The following is a 21,388-nucleotide window of genomic DNA, read 5'->3' on the forward strand; positions in this document are numbered from 1 at the left end:
TTCCTCTGCGACAATTAATCAACGTCTGCTTTTCCTACCAAAACATCCTGACCTTGAGGCACCTGCACCTGCACTCACCACAAAATAAAATTCAATTGAATGGACCTTAGTTCTGAAAAGCAATTTAGCAGGATCACGTGGTGAAATGTGAGGCCTGTAACGCTGATGTTATACCAAAATGGCCGTTCCCTTGCTCACAATGGCCGATGGCAGCTCACACTGCCCAAACACAAACTCCATAATGGGGACACAACCCAACTGTACGACCTAATATAACACTATGCTCATAAAGACAAACTATGCATACAGAGAGAAAAAGCGCTTTTACTTCAAGAATTAAAAACACCCTCCCTTAATATGTTTATGGCCCTTTGCTAAATGTGTGTTTCAATACTTTGCTATATATATACATATTTTGCTAGGCACCTGTTGTTCTGTGTTCATTTAACTATCACCCTAAAGCTCTACTATAATGAGGCATCTTACAGGTGTCAATGTGACAGCCACCTCACCATTAAAGGCCTAATATATACCTGTAGGGGGCTTTCTCAACTTGTATCTGTGCACACACTTAGAACGCTGGATCTGCGTATTAACACTGTCCCCTTTCATTAATTTATTAATGACCAACTGTGCCCCTCCTCTGTGGTCCTATCATAATTATCTTTGGGGACCCAAACTTTACAAACTCCATGTAAGCTTTCCCCACTTGCTTCATATTCCATTGGAGTGCATGCCAAAAAGATACATCTCCATCTGAGTCACACTCTACCCATGTCTTAATGTAGCATTTCTGGAGGTAGAGAAATAAGTGTACCTGGGGGACCAATCATACGCTCCAACCTAACCGTATGATTTTCTATCTGGCCTTTATTCTGCTGCATTGGTTTGTGCATGTATCTCGAAATGGGAGTGACAACATCATCAGTACTAGTTAGTGTTAAAGACATCATGTTGTTCCCCTTAGTTCCAATGCTGCTATACCACCCTACCGCTATCTAACACCCACAAAAGGCAACAAGCAACACTATGAGGATGGGAATCAACATTTTACAAATGTTGTTCAATCATCTACGCATCCAGGAAAAAAGTGTGCTGTACCAATCTTCGTCGACTACCCTGCTACTCTCTTTCTCCATGGCCATATTGAGGGGGTGCAACTCAGTAATGTCGTAAGTCAGGCTGCCCTTGTCAGCATTGTTTTCTGGGGTTATAGTGCAACAACCTATCCCTATTTTTGCACAAACTCTAACCTTTTATGGCCACTATCATTCCCAAAATGTATCTATTATGCAGAGTGGTCAAGCACAATGCCCAAAGCTCCTATTTGATGGCATTTAAACCTCTTTCTGTGCCATTTACCAACCACATCAACTCCCATTGGTGATCTGAAGCCATTTTGCATTGGCTGCAGTCTGCACTCCTGGAGCAAGTAAGGAAGTGAAAAATGCTGCAATCTTGGAGAAGAGGCGGAATTCCTCCAGGATTTCCTTGAGATTGTCGGACAATGTATTTGAAAAATAGTTATCCCTCTTATTCCTTCACAGATTGACAGTTCTTTTACTCCTCGAGAAAGTCACGTTTCCCGTATTGCTGTACATTTCCAGTGTCCTCCTAGTACATGTGCGGTACAGTTCCTTGATAGCTGGATGTTCATTAAATGAGATGAGATGTGATTTTTGCACCGCCAGAGTCAGGGACTGTAAAGTGACAAAAGTACATATGCTGTGCCAACATGGAGGTAGTTAAGCATGGGTCCCGCAGCCCCAAAAATGGTCCATTAATACAGCAGTCCCACTTCGAAGACCTGGAAGATCGAGCATAACCTAACAGTTCATGTTCTCCTCTACACCCCCTTGCTCTGAAACAAAAAGAAGACTTAGTAAGTGCATGTATTGGCACTGGTTTCTTCTTCTCATTGAGCCATGTCAGTAAGTTAACATTTTAATTCCATATTCCATAGCATTTTTAGTTAACTCAAAGCACCTCTTCCCTTTCCTTCCCTATCAACCCCATTGCCCTACATTCAATCAACCCTTCTTCCCACTAATGTTGGTAGTATATTGAACCACTTATTTCCATGTGTGCCCTTTTCATACACCAAGGTTTGACCAGACCTGTGTCCTTATCTACGCAATAAATATAGTGTGGTGTTGAAAGTCTTATCCCCCCCTTTACGGCACCCTCTGTTTCAAAATACACTACATTATTATTTATTTCTTCCTGTTCTGGCATCTCCTTTATTCTAATGTAATTGTCATCCTGAACCACCTCACCCTCTTGTACCCATTATACCTGTGCTGTTTGTCACTGAGACATCCCCTAACCCGGGATAAGGCTGAACGAATCATGCATTGTGTTATGTCTGGTGGTACCTCTTGGGTGGGCCAGCGGCATTTGCTATTCATGAGCACACATAGCAAGTGCCATCTGCACCCTCTCTTTCTGCCACTTGTATGTGCTCATATCACCTGCTTTCAGTGTCGGTGGCAAGCTGAATCTTAATGCTTCTCAAAGATGATTCCCTCTTTTGTTTCTGATCCTGTCATGCTAATGCTTTCTGGAATCATATTACTATTACTAGAATCCAAATAACCCCATTCAAAAATAATGAAAAGGACAAAAGAGGATAGAAACAAAAGAAACACAAGAAAATACAACACCCTTCTCATCATGTTCCCTCCGGATCTCTTTAGCCACGATGAGGAAGAAAAACAGTCTTTTTGTCAAAAGAAATGCAGTGAGGTGAACAAGGTTACTGTGAAAACACCATTACTACCTCGTGTCTCTCTTCTTTTCTTCTGTGGGGTAGCTGGTGCTTTTGTCCACTTGGACGTATGTGAGGTGCATCCAGGACTTTTTCCTAATAACCTTCATTGTTGTTGGAGTAGCATAGGTCACTGGCTGACAAACCTCGGATTGCACCATTTCCTGATGAAGATGTGTATACATTTAGCTTGTTCCTTTGATCTAGCTGGTGTGGCCGCAACAAAGTCTCTTCCACTTGCGCTGCTGGTTGGCCAGTTGAGGAGGAAGTCAGCCATATTCAACAGGGTCCCATCGGCATAGATATGATCTCAAGAGAGGTGGTGGGTGTAGGGTGGTGCTTGCATTGCATGTGGCAATGCAAGTGTAAAGGAGGCCCCAGACATGGCCTGCATCCCTTCCCCTCGTTTGGACGTACCAGGAGCGTACTCGCCAAGGTATGTGATGTATGAAGAGCAAATGAACCTACAAAGAGCTGCACTGGGACTCTACCCAGTGTACATCAGAAGATCCATACCGGTTGAAGCACCCATAACCAGACAACCCTGGGCAGCACGGTAACCTATAAGACAGCCATACCAGCCGCTGATACGAAATACACACGGTCCACAAAGGGACCCCAAAAGCCTCAATGGAAGGCCAGTGGAAATTACACAACTGCCTGAACAGACTAGTGAATGAACAAAAGTAGCAACAGAAGACAAGCACGCCAGTGCAAGTAGCTATGAAAATAAATGTAATGGACACAGAGAAGAGACAATGTTAAAACATACGAGACAAGATAGAAGCAATCGTCCTGTTAAACGTGTGTAAATAGGCTTGAAACGCAAGATGCTAAGAAATCGATAGTGCTTGCAATGCTCAGTAGAAGATAGAGCGGCAAGCACCAACCATATATCTACCTCAATAAGGCACATTATACAAGTGCGACTCCATTTTGTAAAAGCAGAAATGTACCCAGGCGGCCAGAGGCCTGACAGGCCAAGTTTCGAAACCCAGACAAAGGCAAGAGAAGGAGCGGAATCGAAACTCAACAAAGAGCGGCTCATGCCTAGGAAATCGAGGTCAACCAGAGAAGGGGAGGAGAGCGTCACCTCACAAGACTCCAACTTCAGAGCATACCAGCCTGCCGCATGAAGGTCAAGATAAGGGGGGCCCATGCAGGTGGCTAGGCTAACACAGAATTAAATGCACTAAAAGGTGGAAACTGAAGCAGATTCATGGTGAACTAACACATGACCAGCCAGGCGCAAAGAAGTACCATTGCCTGATGTCATCCAGGAACCGAGGATGCCATAACTTTTCCCGATAAGAGACTACAGTTTCTAGGCCATCCTTAGCCAACTAATTGACACGTCGCCCTAAAACACTGATTGATGGAAGGGAGGCAGGGTGAAACTTGGGACACCAGGCACAGGGCTGTCCATTCTGCATGCATTTATGTCTAGGGGTGTAACCCGCCCAATCACAATGGAACAAGTTATCTGGAGTCCTATAGATATTGTAACCAATAGGACGTCGTAGTTGTAGTGACGTCTATCGCGTGATGTAGAAGGATGGGCGTAGACGCCCACCCGATAAGAGGTATCCAATCCGCATGCCCTATTATCATATACAGATATAACACCTATACTTAAGTTACCTTTCCTAACCAATTATATTGCATGATGATGATTTATAGAAATTAGACGTCAGTGATGACGGATTTTGCCTATAGGAATTGCTGTCCGACTGAAGTTCGAAGAAGTCGGAGCGAAACAGGTGATCGCAATGTTGCTGATTCCCATTTGTTTCTCTGTTTGATTTACTTGTCATTGAACTGACTTCCCTTACTTACTGAGTCCTCATCATTGAGTCGTGTTGGAGTAAGTGAATCCTGCAACCCTTGTCCTCACATGGTGCAGCTATCTTGTTTTACAAGTTCTAGAGGGTGAGAGCTGACCAATGGGCCCGTCAGTAACTTCCTCTCATCCTGAACACTTGGTAGCGTGAGGATGGTTTTGGCCATCGATTATTGATTATCGATTGATATAGTCTTAAGACACCTTTAGACCGACGGCACAAAGTAACTCTAGGCCTTCGGTAAGATCACAAGTCCTTTCGACATTCCGGCTGAGTAGACTGAGAAGCTCCCCGTGGACAATGATAGAGTAAAGTTTCAAAAATCTGCAGTGCGTCTGAAGGAACCCGCCTTTCCAAGCATAACCCTTCTCATTCCCACGGGCAGCAGATCGGACGAAAACCTTAAAAGCAGAAAGAGGAAGGGGCGGTGATCCCAAAGTTCCAGAGAGGAAAAGATGCGATTGGTGAGTGAAGCTGTAATGATTCCTGCCCCTCATGTCGCCAGCCCTCCAAGATGTCAGGCTGGAGCCAGGCCACGATCACCTGCATGGCCCTCAAGGGCCTCTCCATCCCTTCAAAGACCCACTTGGAGTCAGACTTGGTGATTTTGGCACCAGACTCACTCACTCCCATAGGATAACATTGGGGATTGGACTTGTAGTGCATTGATGGGGACAAGATGGATGCTCCCACATATTTCGGTTCCCAGACCTGCATGTGCGGTCTAGTCTTTTGGGTGTGGTTCAGCCCAGAGACACCTGGGATATCCAGAGACTATTTAAGCCACACCCAGGCTGAGAAACATGCTTTGCGTTTTCTGCACCTGCAGTGTGACACTCACCGTGTTCGGATCGTTCTCCAGTAGGCCTGCATCTTTCTTCTGCGCTCAGCTCCTGCAAGAACAAGAACACCGTTAGGAACAGCCTTACCTTGTGGTGCTTCTGCCCATCATTCATTGCTCCTTCTGTTCTGCGGACATCTTCGGCGGTGTCATTCCCATCCTGGCACACCAGTTCCTAAGTAAAAGGGAAAAGAACAGAAACAAGGCATTAGTAAGCATTCTGCAAATCTTCGCTTATTTTTAAATACTGTAAGAGCTTCAAACGCTTACCTGAATCCCAGCCGCTCTGGGGGAACTCTGTCTCCGGAACTTATCATCCATCTGCAAGAGGGAAAAGACACTCCAGGTTAGCGTGGAAACATCTAGAGGTGCCGCATACCGCGCTTACCCACCGCATTTGTTCTTCATAACCGGCATCCACGCTGAAAATGTCGCGGCACCTAAAAGACACAGGGCCCCATTACACGGTAGGCGGTGGACCAGGGTGCTAATAGCACCTTGGTCCATGCCGGTAAAATACCGGCACCGCCTTGGTGGAATGGGAAATTACCGCCCTATTCCAAGGTTGGCGGGGCGGTAATTCCCCCTTCCACCATTGCCCTTCCCCATTCCCATTTTTGCCCCATAGGGCATAATGGGAATGGGGAAGGTTCTAATTACGGTACCGCAAATTTGCGGTGCCATAATTAGCACCAAGGTCCCTTAGCGGGTTGGTTTTTAACGCCTGCTAAAAGCAGGCGTTAAAGTACCAACCCGCTAAGGGAGCTCGTAGTAAGGCGGTAAGGGTTAACGGTCACTGGTACCATTACCGGTGACCGTTAACCCTTACCGCCTACCGTGTAATGAGGCCCACAGAAAAAGGACTCAGTTCAATGCAAATACGAAAGGGGTGCATCGCGCTTCGCACTCTCACTCACCTTCAGCGCTACTCATCTCAGCAGCACGCAGCCATCCCCGGACGCCGGCCATCATCTAAGGAAGGAAAGGAACGCAGTTAGAGAACTGTTCAAAAGACTCATTATACTTACCTGTAGGACTCTTGCCAGTGAAGTAACTAGGCAGCAACAAGCCCGCATCAATCAATGCGCCCCTGAGCTGAAAGCAGGACGGAGAGCACACTATCCAAGAAAACTAGGTGCGCTGTGGATCAAAGGGAATGGTTGCACCCCAGGGAAGAAGGGGTTCAAGCACACAGAGACAATAGGGAGTTAAATTCTACCAATCATTTGTTTCAGGCCCAGTCTCCAGTCGAATAGCCTCCAGGGAAGGGTTTGAGGTCGTAAGAGGTCAGAACAGGCTGAGTGACGTCCCAGTGGATACCAGGTGAGCGTTACAGAACGCAAAGCCTCACATCAAAATCCACCTGGGCATCATGGAAACGGCAGAAACCGACCAGTTAGCCCACATGTTGGGGCAGCTATGTTCTGAAGTACATGCAGCCAGGCAGGAGACCAACACCCTGAGGACAGAGCTGATAGTAGCCAAAGAACGCACTGATGATTTAAGCCGGCAACTTCTCCAGTCACAAGCAGGGCATGCACCATTGCCGGGAAGTGTGCCCTGTATGCCAGCGCCATCAGCCAATCCCGTTCAGATAACCCTTCCTGGGGCAGTTCCCTTGGCCCCGCCCAAACGATTTACGGGGGATCCCAAGAGGTTTGCAACGTTCATGAACCAGTGCCGCCTGCACTTCCTTTGTAGGCCAGGGGCCTTTCCGCATAACCAATCATGGGTCGCGTTTGTGCTATCCTACCTGAGTGGTAGCGCAGCGGACTGGTCTGTACCCTTTGTGGCCCAAGAAGATCCTTTGTTGCATGACTTCAGGGGCTTTCAGCAGGAGATGGAAAAGCTGTTCGCCCGTCGTACTCATGGGCAGGCATTAGACAACAAACTTCTGTCCCTACGCCAAGGGAATCAAGACCTATTAACATACATAGCCACGTTCAATAGACTCATAGTTGAAGCAGAATGGCCAGTGGAGAAGAGAACCACGTTATTTCATGAGGGATTGCGGGGGGAGCTCAAGGATGTTCTCGCACAAGTAGTGAAACCCCCGAATGACTGCTCAGAATTCATTGACCTTGTTGTTCAACTAGATCATAGGTTGCAGGACCGAAGAGCAGATCGAACCAGACCGGACCCTCGCCCTATGTATGTGCATTCAAAGGACAATACTGCCCGAACAACGGAAGGTTCAGGAGAACCAATGCAAATCGGAGGGGTCAGATCCCCCTTGACCAAAGCGGAAAGGGATAAAAGGAGACAGCAGCAGTTATGTCTGTACTGTGGAAGGTCAGGTCATTTCCTTAAAGAGTGCCCTGTGAAGCCACCGAGGAGGACGGTAGGGGCCACAGACAAGGAAGATACCATCAAGGAATCGGAAAACTCCCCAGCCCGGCAAGTGTAGGGGTCCACTTGTCGAGCGAAGAAAGTGAACTACAGAACTCCCATTTTGCACTATCTGTGGTCTTGATCAATCACCAACAACCATCTCGGATCGCGCAGTAAGAGTGTACATAGACAGTGGAGCCGTTGGGAATTACATCGACCAGGATCTTGTGGCAAAGATGGGGCTTCCGTTAGCCCCAAATCAACCACCGACACTGTTACCACTGTCGACGGCACGGAAATAGCTTCTGGTGCAGTATCCCAATGCACTGCAGCTTTAACCCTTCTGTGCCAGGATGGACACCAAGAATCTATCGTTTTAAACCTCATTAAGGCACCACAGTTCTGGTTGATTTTGGGAATGCCATGGTTGGTAGCTCACAATCCTCGAATTGATTGGCAAGCAAAAGAATTGCCTTTCCTGAGACTTGCTCCCACACGTTATCGCCAAGAGAAACAACCAATAGACACCAGAACCTCCACGCTTGCGACTGTGGCAATCGGCACCCTACCAAGTGAATACCAGGACTTTCAAGATGTCTTTCAGAAAGAACAGGCTAATACCCTGCCACTGCATAGACCATACGATTGCCAAATCGACCTGATACCCAGTGCACAATTCCCTTGTGGGCGAATTTACGCACTCACGGAACCAGAAAACCAGCACCTGAAGGCCTATCTTGACCAATACCTGGCCAACGAGTTCATCCGCCCCTCGAAGTCTCCAGCAGCCAGTCCTCTATTCTTCGTACCAAAAAAGAAGGGGGACTTGAGAGCGTGCATCGACTATCGCGCACTGAACCAGATTACTGTAAAAAATCGCTAGCCCCTGCCACTGATCCCTGAATTGCTTGATCAAGTCAAAGATGCCCAAATCTACAAAAAACTAGACCTGAGGGGGGCATATCACCATGTTCGCGTAAACCAGGGGGACGAAAGGAAAACCGCTTTTCGCACCAAATACAGCTTGTACGAATATCAAGTAATGCCCTTTGGCCTTTGCAACGCGCCTGCTGCATTTCAATACTTCATGAACGATGTCCTACGGGAATTGATTGATGTCTGTGCTCTAGTGTACATCGATGATATCCTAGTATATCCCGCATCAAAGCAGGACCACGTTAAACACGTCCGATGCGTATTGGAGAAACTCCGTCAACACCAGCTCTACGCCAAGCTCGAAAAGTGCTCATTCCACGTCTCCGAGGTGGAATTCCTGGCCTTTATTCTCAGCCTGAATGGAATCCAAATGGATGTACACAAGGTAGATGCTATCCTGAACTGGCCATCCCCAAATTCATTCAAGGGGGTTCAAAGTATGCTGGGTTTTGCAAACTTCTACCACTGGTTCATCCCAGGATTTTCGCAAATCGTGCATCCCATCACATCATTACTAAAGAAAAGCAACAAAAAGTTCCAGTGGACAACAGAAGCCAAGGAGGCTTTCCAGGAACTCAAAGCAAGATTCACATCTGCCCCAATCTTACGCCACCCTCGCCCTGATCTCCCATACCTGGTGGAAACGGACGCCTCAAGCATGGCTATGGGAGCCGTCCTCTCACAAAAGGACCCCGAAATGGGCCAGTTACACCCTGTTACCTTCTGGTCGCATAAATTCACACCCCCTGAACTCAATTACGCTATCACAGACAAATAACTCCTGGCCATTAAGTCAGCCTTTAAGGCATGGCGGCACTACCTCTTGGGCGCCAGACACACAATCACTGTAACAACTAACCACCGGATCCTCCAGTACCTAAAAACGGCAAAGCCCAATCCTCACAACAACAACGTTGGGCTCTTTTTTTTGCTGAATATGACTACGTGATTACATTTCAACCAGGGGTGAAAAACAGGAAGTCCGATGCCCTTTCCCGTATGGGGGTGGAAGAGCAAGGGTATCAGACCCCTGACCCAATAGCAATCATCCCGAGTGACAAGCTCCTAGGAATCACAGCAACCATAACTCAAAAAGAATTACATGAAGAAATCCAAAACCTGATGAGTCCGGAGCAATTACAAGCGTGGAGTGCACAAGGAGAACATTACATGATAAAGGATCAGTTGCCCTACTTCAGGAATCGTTTATTCTTACCAAACCAAGAACTACGAGAACAAGTCATGTCCGGTTATCATGATTCCTTGATCGAGGGCTACCCCGGAATCGCTAAAACCCTAGCCAAGGTAAAACGAAATTATTGGTGGCCCACGTGGCGTAAAGACATTATCCAATTCATCCTATCTTGTGGAGTGTGTGCTCAAAACAAGTCATCCAAGCAGAAACCGGCTAGGCTATTACAACCATTGGAAATCCCACCAGCACCCTGGCACACGTTGTCACTCGATTTTATTACTGACTTACCACCCAGTCAGGGGTTTAACACTATTCTTGTGGTCGTGGACCTATTTTCAAAAATGGCACATTTCATTACTCTTAAGGGGCTCCCAAATGCTTCCACTTTGGCAAAGGTATTTCTTGAAGGCATCGTACGGGTCCATGGGTTTCGGTCTCACAACGAGGTACTCAATTTGTATCTAACTTCTGGAGAAAATGCTGCTCTGTGACCCAGATCGACATCCGGCTATCCACCAGTCATCATCCCCAAAGGGATGGTCAAACTGAGAGGACAAATCAGACGCTCGAGCAGTATCTGCGTTGCATGTTACACCAAGCTGAAGGAAGCTGGTTCGACCTATTATGGATAGCTGAATATGCTTATAATAATTCCCTACACACCAGCACTGGGCAGACACCCTTTCATACCATGTATGGCAGGCACCCACGTACTTCTGAGTTGGACGTTCCTACAACCCTGGAAATGCCAGCAGTCAAAACCTTGCACACAACCATTTCTCAGACCTTTAAAAGGACAGCTGAACACCTACTTCAAGCTAAGAATCGCCAAAAGAAGTTTGCTGATCAACACTGAGCAAAGGCCCCCAACTACCAAGTGGGAGACAAAGTCTGGCTGGCGTCTAAACACGTGTCCATTAAAGGAGCCTGAAGTTTCCGTCCAAGATACCTGGGTCCATTCACCGTCACTTCTGTGATAAATCCTGTGGCGGTCAGACTAGCTTTGCCGTCAAACCTGCAGATTCATCCTGTGTTCCACGTGTCTCTCAAACCTGTTCAACCTGGACCCGGGTAGCAACGCCACCGCAGCCAGTAGTAGTCGCCGGGGAGCCAGAATTCAAAGTCAAGGACATCCTGGATTCAAAGTAGGTCAGATCCAAATTATACTACTTAGTAGACTGGAACGGGTATGGTCCACAAGACAGGACATAGGAGCCTTGTGAGTACATCCATGCACCTCGCTTGCTTAGACGATTTCATCAGAACCATCTAACCAAACCAGGACCAGACAGAAGAGCCACCTTGAGAGGGGCCTTGGGGGGGAGTGCTGTCATGATTCCTGCCCCTCATGTCCCCAGCCCTCCAAGATGTCAGGCTGGAGCCAGGCCACGATCACCTACATGGCCCTCAAGGGCCTCTCCATCCCTCCAAAGACCCACTTGGAGTCAGACTTGGCGCTTGTGGCACCAGACTCACTCACTCCCATAGGATAACATTTGGGATTGGACTTGTAGTGCATTGATGGGGACAAGATGGATGCCCCCACATATTTCGGTTCCCAGAACTGCATGTGCGGTCTAGTCTTCTGGGTGTGGTTCAGCCCAGAGACACCTGGGATATCCAGAGACTATTTAAGCCACACCCAGGCTGAGAAACATGCTTTGCGTTTTCTGCACCTGCAGAGTGACACTCACCGTGTTCGGATCGGTCTCCAGTAGGCCTGCATCTTTCTTCTGCACTCAGCTCCTGCAAGAACAAGAACAGCGTTAGGAACTGCCTTACCTTGTGGCGCTTCTGCCCATCATTCATCGCTCCTTCTGTTCTGCGGGCATCTTCGGCGGTGTCTTCCCATCCCGGCATGCCGCTTCCTAAGGAAAAGGGAAAAGAACAGAAAAAAGGCATCAGTAAGCATTCTGCAAATCTTCGCTTATTTTTAAATACTGTACGAGCTTCTGTCTCCGGAACTTCTCATCCACCTACAAGAGGGAAAAGACACTCCAGGTTAGCGTGGAAACATCTAGAGGCGCTGCATACCGCGCTTACCCACCGCATGTGTTCTTCATAACCGGCATCCACGCTGAAAATGTTGCGGCACCTAAAAGACACAAAAAAAGAACTCAGTTCAATGCAAATACGAAAGGGGTGCATCGCGCTTCGCGTCCTCACTCACCTTCAGCGCTACGCATCTCAGCAGCACGCCGCCATCCACGGACGCCGGCCATCATTTAAGGAAGGAAAGGAACGCAATTAGAGAACTGTTCAAAAGACTCATTATACTTACCTGTCGGACTCTTGCCAGTGAAGTAACTAGGCAGCAACGAGCCCGCATCAATCAACGCGCCCCTGCGCTGAAAGCAGGAAGGAGAGCACACTTTCCAAGAAAGCAAGGTGTGCTGTGGATCAAAGGGAAGGGTTGGACCCCAGGGAAGAAGGGGTTCAAGCACAGAGACAATAAGGAGTTAAACTCTACCAATCCTGTGTTTCAGGCCCAGTCTCCAGTCGAATAGCCTCCAGGTAAGGGTTTGAGGTCGTAAGAGGTCAGAACAGGCTGAGTGACGTCCCTGTGGATACCAGGTGAGTGTTACAGAAACAACAAACTCGTTACTTTGGCAAATGTCTTGTAGGCATTAGAGTAAGTAAGGGAAAGGTAACGGAGGGTGGCAGAGAAAAATAAAGTAGTTAGAAGTAGAGAAGACTGTATATGTATATAGGGGGTAATGACTCGAGCATAAGAAATAAAGAGTGGATACCGGGGAGACACCAGAGATAAAACGTAAGGATTACCAGGAGGGCACCTGAGACAAAACGTAAGGATTATCATGGGGGCACCTGAGACAAAACGTAAGGATTACCAGGGGGGCACCTGAGACAAAACATGAGGATTACCAGGGGGGCACCTGAGACAAAACGTAAGGATTACCAGGGGGGCACCTGAGACAAAACATAAGGATTACCAGGGGGGCACCTGAGACAAAATGTAAGGATTACCAGGGAGGTACCTGAGACAAAACATAAGGATTACCAGGGGGGCACCTGAGACAAAATGTAAGGATTACCAGGGGGGCACCTGAGACAAAACATAAGGATTATCAGGGGGGCACCTGAGACAAAACATAAGGATTACCAGGGGGGCACCTGAGACAAAATGTAAGGATTACCAGGGGGGCACCTGAGACAAAACATAAGGATTACCAGGGGGGCACCTGAGACAAAATGTAAGGATTACCAGGGGGGCACCTGAGACAAAACATAAGGATTACCAGGGGGGCACCTGAGATAAAACATAAGGATTACCAGGGGGGCACCTGAGACAAAACGTAAGGATTACCAGGGGGGCACCTGAGACAAAACATAAGGATTACCAGGGGGGCACCTGAGACAAAACATAAGGATTACCATGGAGCACCTGAGACAAAATGTAAGGATTACCAGGGGGGCACCTGAGACAAAACGTAAGGATTACCAGGGGGGCACCTGAGACAAAATGTAAGGATTACCAGGGGGGCACCTGAGACAAAACGTAAGGATTACCAGGGGGGCACCTGGGACAAAATGTAAGGATTACCAGGGGGCACCTGGGATAAAAACTTAAGGATTCGCCTTATTCCTACGCTTTAAAGAGTGGTCAGAAGGAATGTGAACCCATAGCCCACAGTGGGGGATAATTTAGGCTACGGTGATGATTAAAGACGGCATCAAAGGGGTTCGTTCACATCCCATGATGGGGTATTGATTAGAAGGCAGGTATACGTGTGTCCAACTGGTGTTCGTTGAGTGTCTGTCATATGTGTCTCGTTGTATGTGAAATGTAAAATAATTGTATTAATGATTGGTTGAAATGCATTTTGGCTTTACGCGATTCTGTAACTAAGAGGGAATCGCCATTGAATTGATGGGTTTTGAGTAAATTGTTGGTATACATTTTGGCGGGAAAAGATTGGATTGGAGCTTGCATATGTGGTGCTCGCTCATACCATTGGAGGGTTAAAGAACTGTATAAATACTGTTAGTGACGAAATTAAAAATGGAGGAAGTTACCCCGCTTGCGCATTTGTGCATGCAACTGCCCAAGCATGCACTAAAGCTGAAGAAATACAGCACAGAGTGGGTTAAGGGTAGCACCAATAAGATGTTTATGCCGTGGCCCCAGAACGGGTCACTCTAAAAGGCTGGTTTACTGCACATGACTACCTTCCTACACGCCACATATTCGGGCAAGAAGTTAGAGAAACGTCTTGCTGTTCTAGAGTTGTGGAAAATGTTTGAAGAAACGAAGGTGGAAGAACCACCCACAGACTGGATACTAAATGTATGTACAGAGGGGGGTGAGACGCCTATCATGCCACCAGCCCCGCCTGAGCCAGTCATTGAAGGAAGCAAGTCAGAGGGTCTTTACCCACTAAGAGAACTTAAAGCAGCCACGGGGTATAGCAACCCAGCATATGAGTCGCCTACGTACAGTAGTGACGATAATAAGGGAAAAGAACAGGAAAACAATGTTGCCTCTGCAGTCTCAAGGGACAAAGAGAGATGCGAAGATGAAGGGAAAGATTGGGCACAGAGTTGTGCTCCTCCAGATAAGGAGAAGGTAGAGGTGATGAGGTAGCAATGTAACGCTCACCTGATTCCCGTAGAGGCGCCGGTCTTGACTGGGCGTATACCGTATCTGCAAAGGTGATGTGTAACACACGGCTGGCTCTTTGGGCTGGACCTCTGTGCACTGTATGTCTGACTTGAAGGGTAAGATGTCAGCAGATAGAAAATATGGGATTAAGGAACTGGGTTATTGAATGTCTCTCTCTTCTTCCCTTTCTCTTCTCCTGTAGAACCCCAAAGGTTAAGACTCTCACCTTAGGTAAGTGAACGCCGTGCTCTCCATCTGCCTCGGGGCAGGGTGCTGTAACCAGTTTCTTCACTGGATAAGGGGAGCAGGCCTCTTGACTTCAGAGGACTGCTGTCCGTCGTTTACTGCACGAACGGTACGTTTCGAGTAATTCTAATGTCTTTAAAGTCTTTAGTAATGATGTTTCTTGTTTTGCAGGGTTCCGGCGATGGCGGATGACGGGCTGAAGTGAGTTGAAGATGGAGCCCGTGTGATGAATAGAAGCGCCTGGAAGCACGTAAGTAAGCGCTTGTTGCCTGCTTCACGATGCGCTCTAACTGTCTTTTTATTTTGCAGGTACAAGTTCGGAGCGGCTGCAGGGTGCCGGAATACCCACTGGGTTAGATGTGGAAAGGAGTAATGGCACGTGAGTATTAAAGTTCCCCAATGTCTTTAAACGCACCTTGTTTTGTCTTTCAGATGCGGGAATGCAGCGCCGAAGGCCTCCGGTGCGTGCGAAGAGTTGGTAAGCTTTTGTCTTTCAGATGCCGGAATGCAGTGTGAAGACCTCCGGAGCGCACGAAGAGTAGGTAAGCCTTTGTCTTTCAGATGCCGGAATGCAGCGCGAGGCGTTGGTGACAGCCGATGGACCAGGTAAGTGAAGAGCTGTCACTGAAGACCGTAATGCTAACCTGTTCTTTCTTGTCTTTATAGGTGTTGCTGAAGACTGGATTCAGGATGGTAAGCCTTTTTCCTTAGGCCCAGGATCAGATGCAGAAGACACGATGAGCGTTCTGCTGCAGAGGATGCAGAATAACGCAAAGCAAGATTCATCCATCGGGTGTGGTTTAAATAGCCTCCTGTAGTGCTTAGGTGTCTCCTTCCACAGCCACGCCTAGGTAAGAAAAGAGTTCCTGCTTTCCAGAAGAGTTCCAGTGTTCTGAATCTAGGGAGTGGCTCCTGCACCACCCAACAGGAAAAGTAGTTCCAAACAGAAGAGGATCAGAGGCTCAACTGGCAGGCAAGTAAGCAGCATGGTCTGCTGCAGGTAAGTCCACCCAAGCATTATGAGCCCGGCGCTTCCAGTGCTGGGACTGGGCATATTTATGAGCCTGGTGCCACTGGCGCCAGGACTGGGTCCAAAAGGTCCCAATTGGGACTGGTTGGCACTCGGAACCTGGGTTATGGATCTGCTTCCAAGGGAGTTGGGAAAACCCTGACCTTTTGGAAGCAGAGATCATGACAGCAATCGCGGAAGACGAATGGATGGGAGGTCAAATATTACCGAAGTTAGATGGAAAAGGAAGTGATGATGTGAGGCCAAGGGAGAGTTCTGATGAGACGCAAAGGAGAGAGAAAGAGAAAGGGATGGAAGAAAGAGATGAGAGGACTAGAAAGAAAGATAGGCTGAGGCGAGAACCATTATATCGCGAAGAGCAAGGAATAACGCTCAGTCGCACACAGTACGCAGCCTATAAAAAGTACAGGCAGATCATGTTAAGGTTAAAGGAAGAAAGGAGAGTGCATGAAAGGAAAGTAAAGAAGCGGGAAGACGAGGAAAGTAGAAGGGCAAAGGAACATAGAAATGAACGGATGAAGGAAGTAGATAAGGTTAGAGAAGAAGCAAAGAAGCGAAAGGAAATATACGAGGAAGTAGAACATAAGCGCAGACGGAGGGCATGAGATCTTGAATTTTTGGAACAGGAAGTGATTAAACACAATCCTACAGTAGAATGGGAAAACATAGAAGAATTCTTTCCTGCAAGCGATGCAGTACCAGGTACAAGCGGGACAAACATTGAAGATGACTTCGACACCAGAAGCATCGGGGAAACAATTGATAAAATCTATGGCGAGATGGGGTTGGAACTAATTTACCAAGGGGGAAGGGAAGATGAGCGCTTAGAGAGCACTCAGCTATATGACACTGAGGATGTCATCCGAAGTAGTGGGAGCAGGGGACTGTCCCTTGACAGGCTGGAGATTGGGCAGAACAAAGAAGATGCTAGGAGTTGTGTAAACTGGGAGTATTCAGAATTTGACTCCGGTGGGGAAACAGAGGATGTGGCACATGAAGAAGGGAGTCAGTGTGAAAAACGGCTCCCAGAGGGCCGAGGGGTACGATGGTCAGACGCTAGCGGGTCCACAAGTAGGGCACCAAAATTTGCCGTACAGTCCGGCCGACATGAAGGAACACCCCACAGTCAGAGGGGGGCGTCAGCACCTGCCTATGCAGACAGACTAAGGGCATTGCCAGGTAGTCGCCAAGGCGGGAATGCCACCCCGGCAATAGACCGGAGAGCTATGGGGAAAGAGAAGGAGGACTGTGCATTCCAATTCCCGTTGCTAGAAAAAGGGGGAGCAAGACCACAATATATTCCATGGCCACACATGGACCGAGAGAACCTTAAAAATAAGCTTCCAATGCTGACATCGGGAGCCGGAAAGTGGATACACGAGTTAGAGAAAATGACTGGGGGTGTCACCTTAGCTATAGTGGACATTAAGGGCCTCCTAATTGCCATACTTTGTGAAAGAGCAGATGATGTATGGAAACAGGCAGGCAATCCTAGGGTAACCCTAACTAACACCTCCCATGATGGAGTGCCATTTAATAACTGTAGGGCAGCAGTGTGGAAAGCGCTGCAAATGCTATACCCAGACACTTCTGACATGGGGGCTATAATGACACGAAAAATGAAAGAGTCAGAGGACCCGTTGATTTATATCTAGAATTTTCAAGACGCGTGGGTGCTCTAAATGCATGAGTCTTGGACGAAATCTATCCCTGTATTCTACCACATATTATGCCAACGGTTGCCTGAACCGGTGCAAAAGCAGCTAAAAAAATTGGTAGGAGTAGAAGCAAAACCATGGGCCGAAATACAGTTGACAATCGCACACTACTGTAGATTGTTGCAAGAAAAGAGTCGGAAAAAGCAGGCAACGCGTAAGGGTGAGGAGGCGAAGCTGGTGCAAGAGAAGCTCTCGAAGTAGGCTCTCGAGGGAGCCATGCTCACCAGCCCAGCCGAACCAAGCACACAACACGCGGCCAACCCATCACAGAATAATCAGGGTAACCAGGATTTTACCCAAGAGGAAGGGGTTTTAGAGGAAGAGGATGGCAGAGTAATCAAGGAGGGTTTTGAGGTAACAAGGGAGGCTTTCAGAATAATCAAAATGGCTTTCAGAACGCACAGATGGGCGGTCCAGCTATGCCAGATGGACAGATGGCCCAACCACCCCCTGCGTGTTGGCTGTGTGGAATGACAGGACACGTGGCGCGCATGTGCAGAAGCCAAGGCATGTGGCAAAACAGCCAAGGGATGGGGGCAGGCATGGTAAATCATGGTAAATTACACAGTGCAGCCGCAGGCGTCAGGCGTGCAGCAAGGTGCACAGCAAGCGGTTCAACCACCGAACATGGGGAACTTGCCGCATGGACAACCCCAGCAGGCACCACCGCAAATGTCACAGGGCACTAGCTCCGGAGGGGGAGTTAACCCTGGGGCTGGGGGAAATCAACAAGTATACAGTGGGCCGAACTTATATATGGAATAGGACAGCTCACGGGAGACTCTGATGTGTTATATCCTATCAGTGACACCAGACCATAACAGGGAACCAAGGGTAAATGTCACCATAGGGGGGAAAGAATATTCCTTCTTAGTTGACACGGGTGCAACACGCTCGTGCATACGAGAGGGCAGATTTTCCTTGTCCGGAGAGGCTATAGATACTCAGAGTTTCACTGGAGCTCATAGTAGAGTTCCCTTTACAGACACACTCCCAGTCTCAGTGGGAGAGCGCAAAATGAATGTACCCCTGTTGTATTCACGTCAGACCCCAGTAAATATTCTGGGGCTGAGACCTAATGACTAAATTAAACATGACCATCTCGTTCACCGAGAATGGTATAGTGTGCTCCACTCCAGGAATGCATTATTCAAACGTGTGCAAAATGAACAGAGCATACTCAGGATGTATAACCATGAGAGCTGTACCGTTAGAGCCAGAAGTCTTTGCATATGGCGTGCGGGTGCTTATGGCGGGACTGCCAGGCCTCGCAGACAAAGCTAGGAGAACCCCTGATGAGTTTCTGTTGAGACCAATAATACACATGCACGAAGAGGAGGGGCAAGTATTTCCCTTAATGGTACAATCTGCCGCAGTGCGCAGGAAAGTGGTTTTGGTCGAAGGATATGATGACAAAGGCAGACAATGGTGTGCGATTATCGCCATCGAAGAAGGGTATTGAGTGACTGACGTGACCAATGACGATCTGTTCAAAGAGCACCCTGACCTAGAGGAGACAAGAGTGGAAGTAAGTCTCTTATTTTGGGTCAAAATGATCATACGGGAGGTGCCACAGAGAATGATTCTAGTGCTGGTGCGTCCAGAATACTTTGATGACGACATGGCCCAAGTGCCTGCCGCGGTATGGACTACAGGGCCCTATGATGTAGGCCTCCTGAGGCGGGCAGGTGAAGTAAAGATTAAACTGAAACCAGGAGCAATTTTACCACGAGCGTGACAATATCCCATGTCCAGAGAGGCAGATGAAGGGATCGCGAAGACAATTTCCACCATGATGGAGCAGGGCATCCTAGTGACATCAGAATCACCTTGCAATACAGTGATTTACCCTGTCAAAAAATCAAAGGCGTTTAATCTAAGATTTGCAAGCATTAAACAATATAGTTGATGCGGAGTTCTATCTAGTCCCTAATCCATTCACAATACTGTGTAATATATCCAATGAGGCTAAATATTTCACGGTGATCGATTTGAAAATTGCGTTTTTCTCAATTCCGTTGCACCGTGACTCACAAGACCTGACGTCATTCACTTTCAGACAAATGCGCCTGAAAAGCACAAGGTTGCCACAGGGGTACTGCGAGTCCCCGTCTATTTTCAACAGAGTCCTACAAATGGACCTAGGCAATATTGCGGTGGACAGTGTTGTTTTGCAGTACGTAGATGACATTCTGATCTGCAGCACCACTGAAGAGCAATGCAGGTGCGACTCTGTCCAGCTATTGACTATATTGGCTGAAAAGGGATACAAAGTTGATAAGGAAAAGTTGCAGTACTGTCAACAGGAGGTGTTGTACATAGGGCAACTGTTCTCTCATGAGGGGAAGAAGGTAAACCCAGAAAGGGCCGAAGCCATCATGAACACGGTCAAGCCTTGCACTTTAAAACAAATGCAGAGCTTCTTAGGCCTGTGCAATTATGTCAGAGCATGGGTCTCTGACTACAGCTTGTATACCAAGCCCTTGTTTCAGGCTTTAAAGAAAGCCCAGGCAACTAAAGGAGAAATTGAATGGACTGAGGCAATGGAGAAAGGGTTTGCAGAACTCAAGGGGGCAATTTGTAAGGCCCCAGTTCTCGGGATTCCTAATTATGCAGAGGAATTCTACCTGTTCTCACATACCAATGGTAATTTTATGATGGCAGAGCTCGCGCAGCGAACCTCGCTGGGGTACAAGCCCATAGCATATTACTGCGGGAGCTTGGACCCGGTTATGAAGGGCCGCTTCCCGTGCGAACAAAACCTAGCTGCAGCCGCATTCGCTATCGAAAAAGCGTCATCCATTGTGATGGGGTGCTCCATGACACTGTATGTTGAGCACTCACTGTTCGCCATACTAGAGAAGCCAAAGGGCACACTGACATCTCAGAGAGCATCCGCCTACGAGGTGATTATCTCTAATCCATTGATCAAAATAGTGTGATGTAAAACTGTAAACCCTGCCACGTTCATAGCTGAGCCAGTCACAGAGGGAGAACCTATACACGACTGTGCGAACTATGAGGAATTCTATGATGAGATCCCCAGGGTGAAAGAAAACGCCCTGGCAAGTGGAGAGATCGTCTTTATTGATGGTTCTTCAAGAATCGACCAAGAAGACAGACAAAGGTATATAAAACACCTAGCGAATGGAGAGTTTCGAGTGTGCAAACACCATCTCACTATTTTGCGCAAGCTGCAGAACTGCTGGCACTGATACTTGCCATTGAGAATCATGCAGACCAGGAAGTTACTGTGTACAGTGATTCAGCCTATGTGACGTCCACAGTACATGCAGGTCTAGCGTGCTGGAAAAGGAGGGGCTACCTCCGAGCAGATGGCACGCCAGTGCAATATGCAGCCTTATTGGACAGGCTGATAAAAGCACTACAGCTCCCAGTGGGCATAACGGTCGTGAAATGCGCCGCTCATACCAAGAGGACGGATTTCGTGTCACTTGGAAATCATGAAGCGGACACAGAAGCCAAGCGCATGGCATCCAAAACTGCAACAATCATGGACGTGGAAGTGGCACATACCAATGAGAGGATGATGGTAGCACGAGCCACACCAGAAGCCTATAGCAATATAGGGCAGACTCAGCTTATATAGCTCCAGGGGGAGGCACCTCAGGCGGAGAAAAATCTGTGGAAGCATTGAGGGTGTTCTTTAAACCCCTCTGACGGGATGTGGAGGCAAGACAGCACTGGTAAACCAGTAATGCCTGTCCCCCTTCTAAAAGTAGCGTTAGAGCAACTGCACTACCCAATCCATATGACAAAAGAAAATCTCGCTGCAACGCTCGCAGAAGACTGGTTCACACTGAATTTAGCAGAGCATGTTGCATTTTTCATGGTGAAC

The sequence above is a fragment of the Ambystoma mexicanum genome, chromosome 8 (genome assembly GCF_040938575.1).
Source record: "Ambystoma mexicanum isolate Mex_15411 chromosome 8, UKY_AmexF1_1, whole genome shotgun sequence".
Lineage (NCBI taxonomy): Eukaryota > Metazoa > Chordata > Amphibia > Caudata > Ambystomatidae > Ambystoma > Ambystoma mexicanum.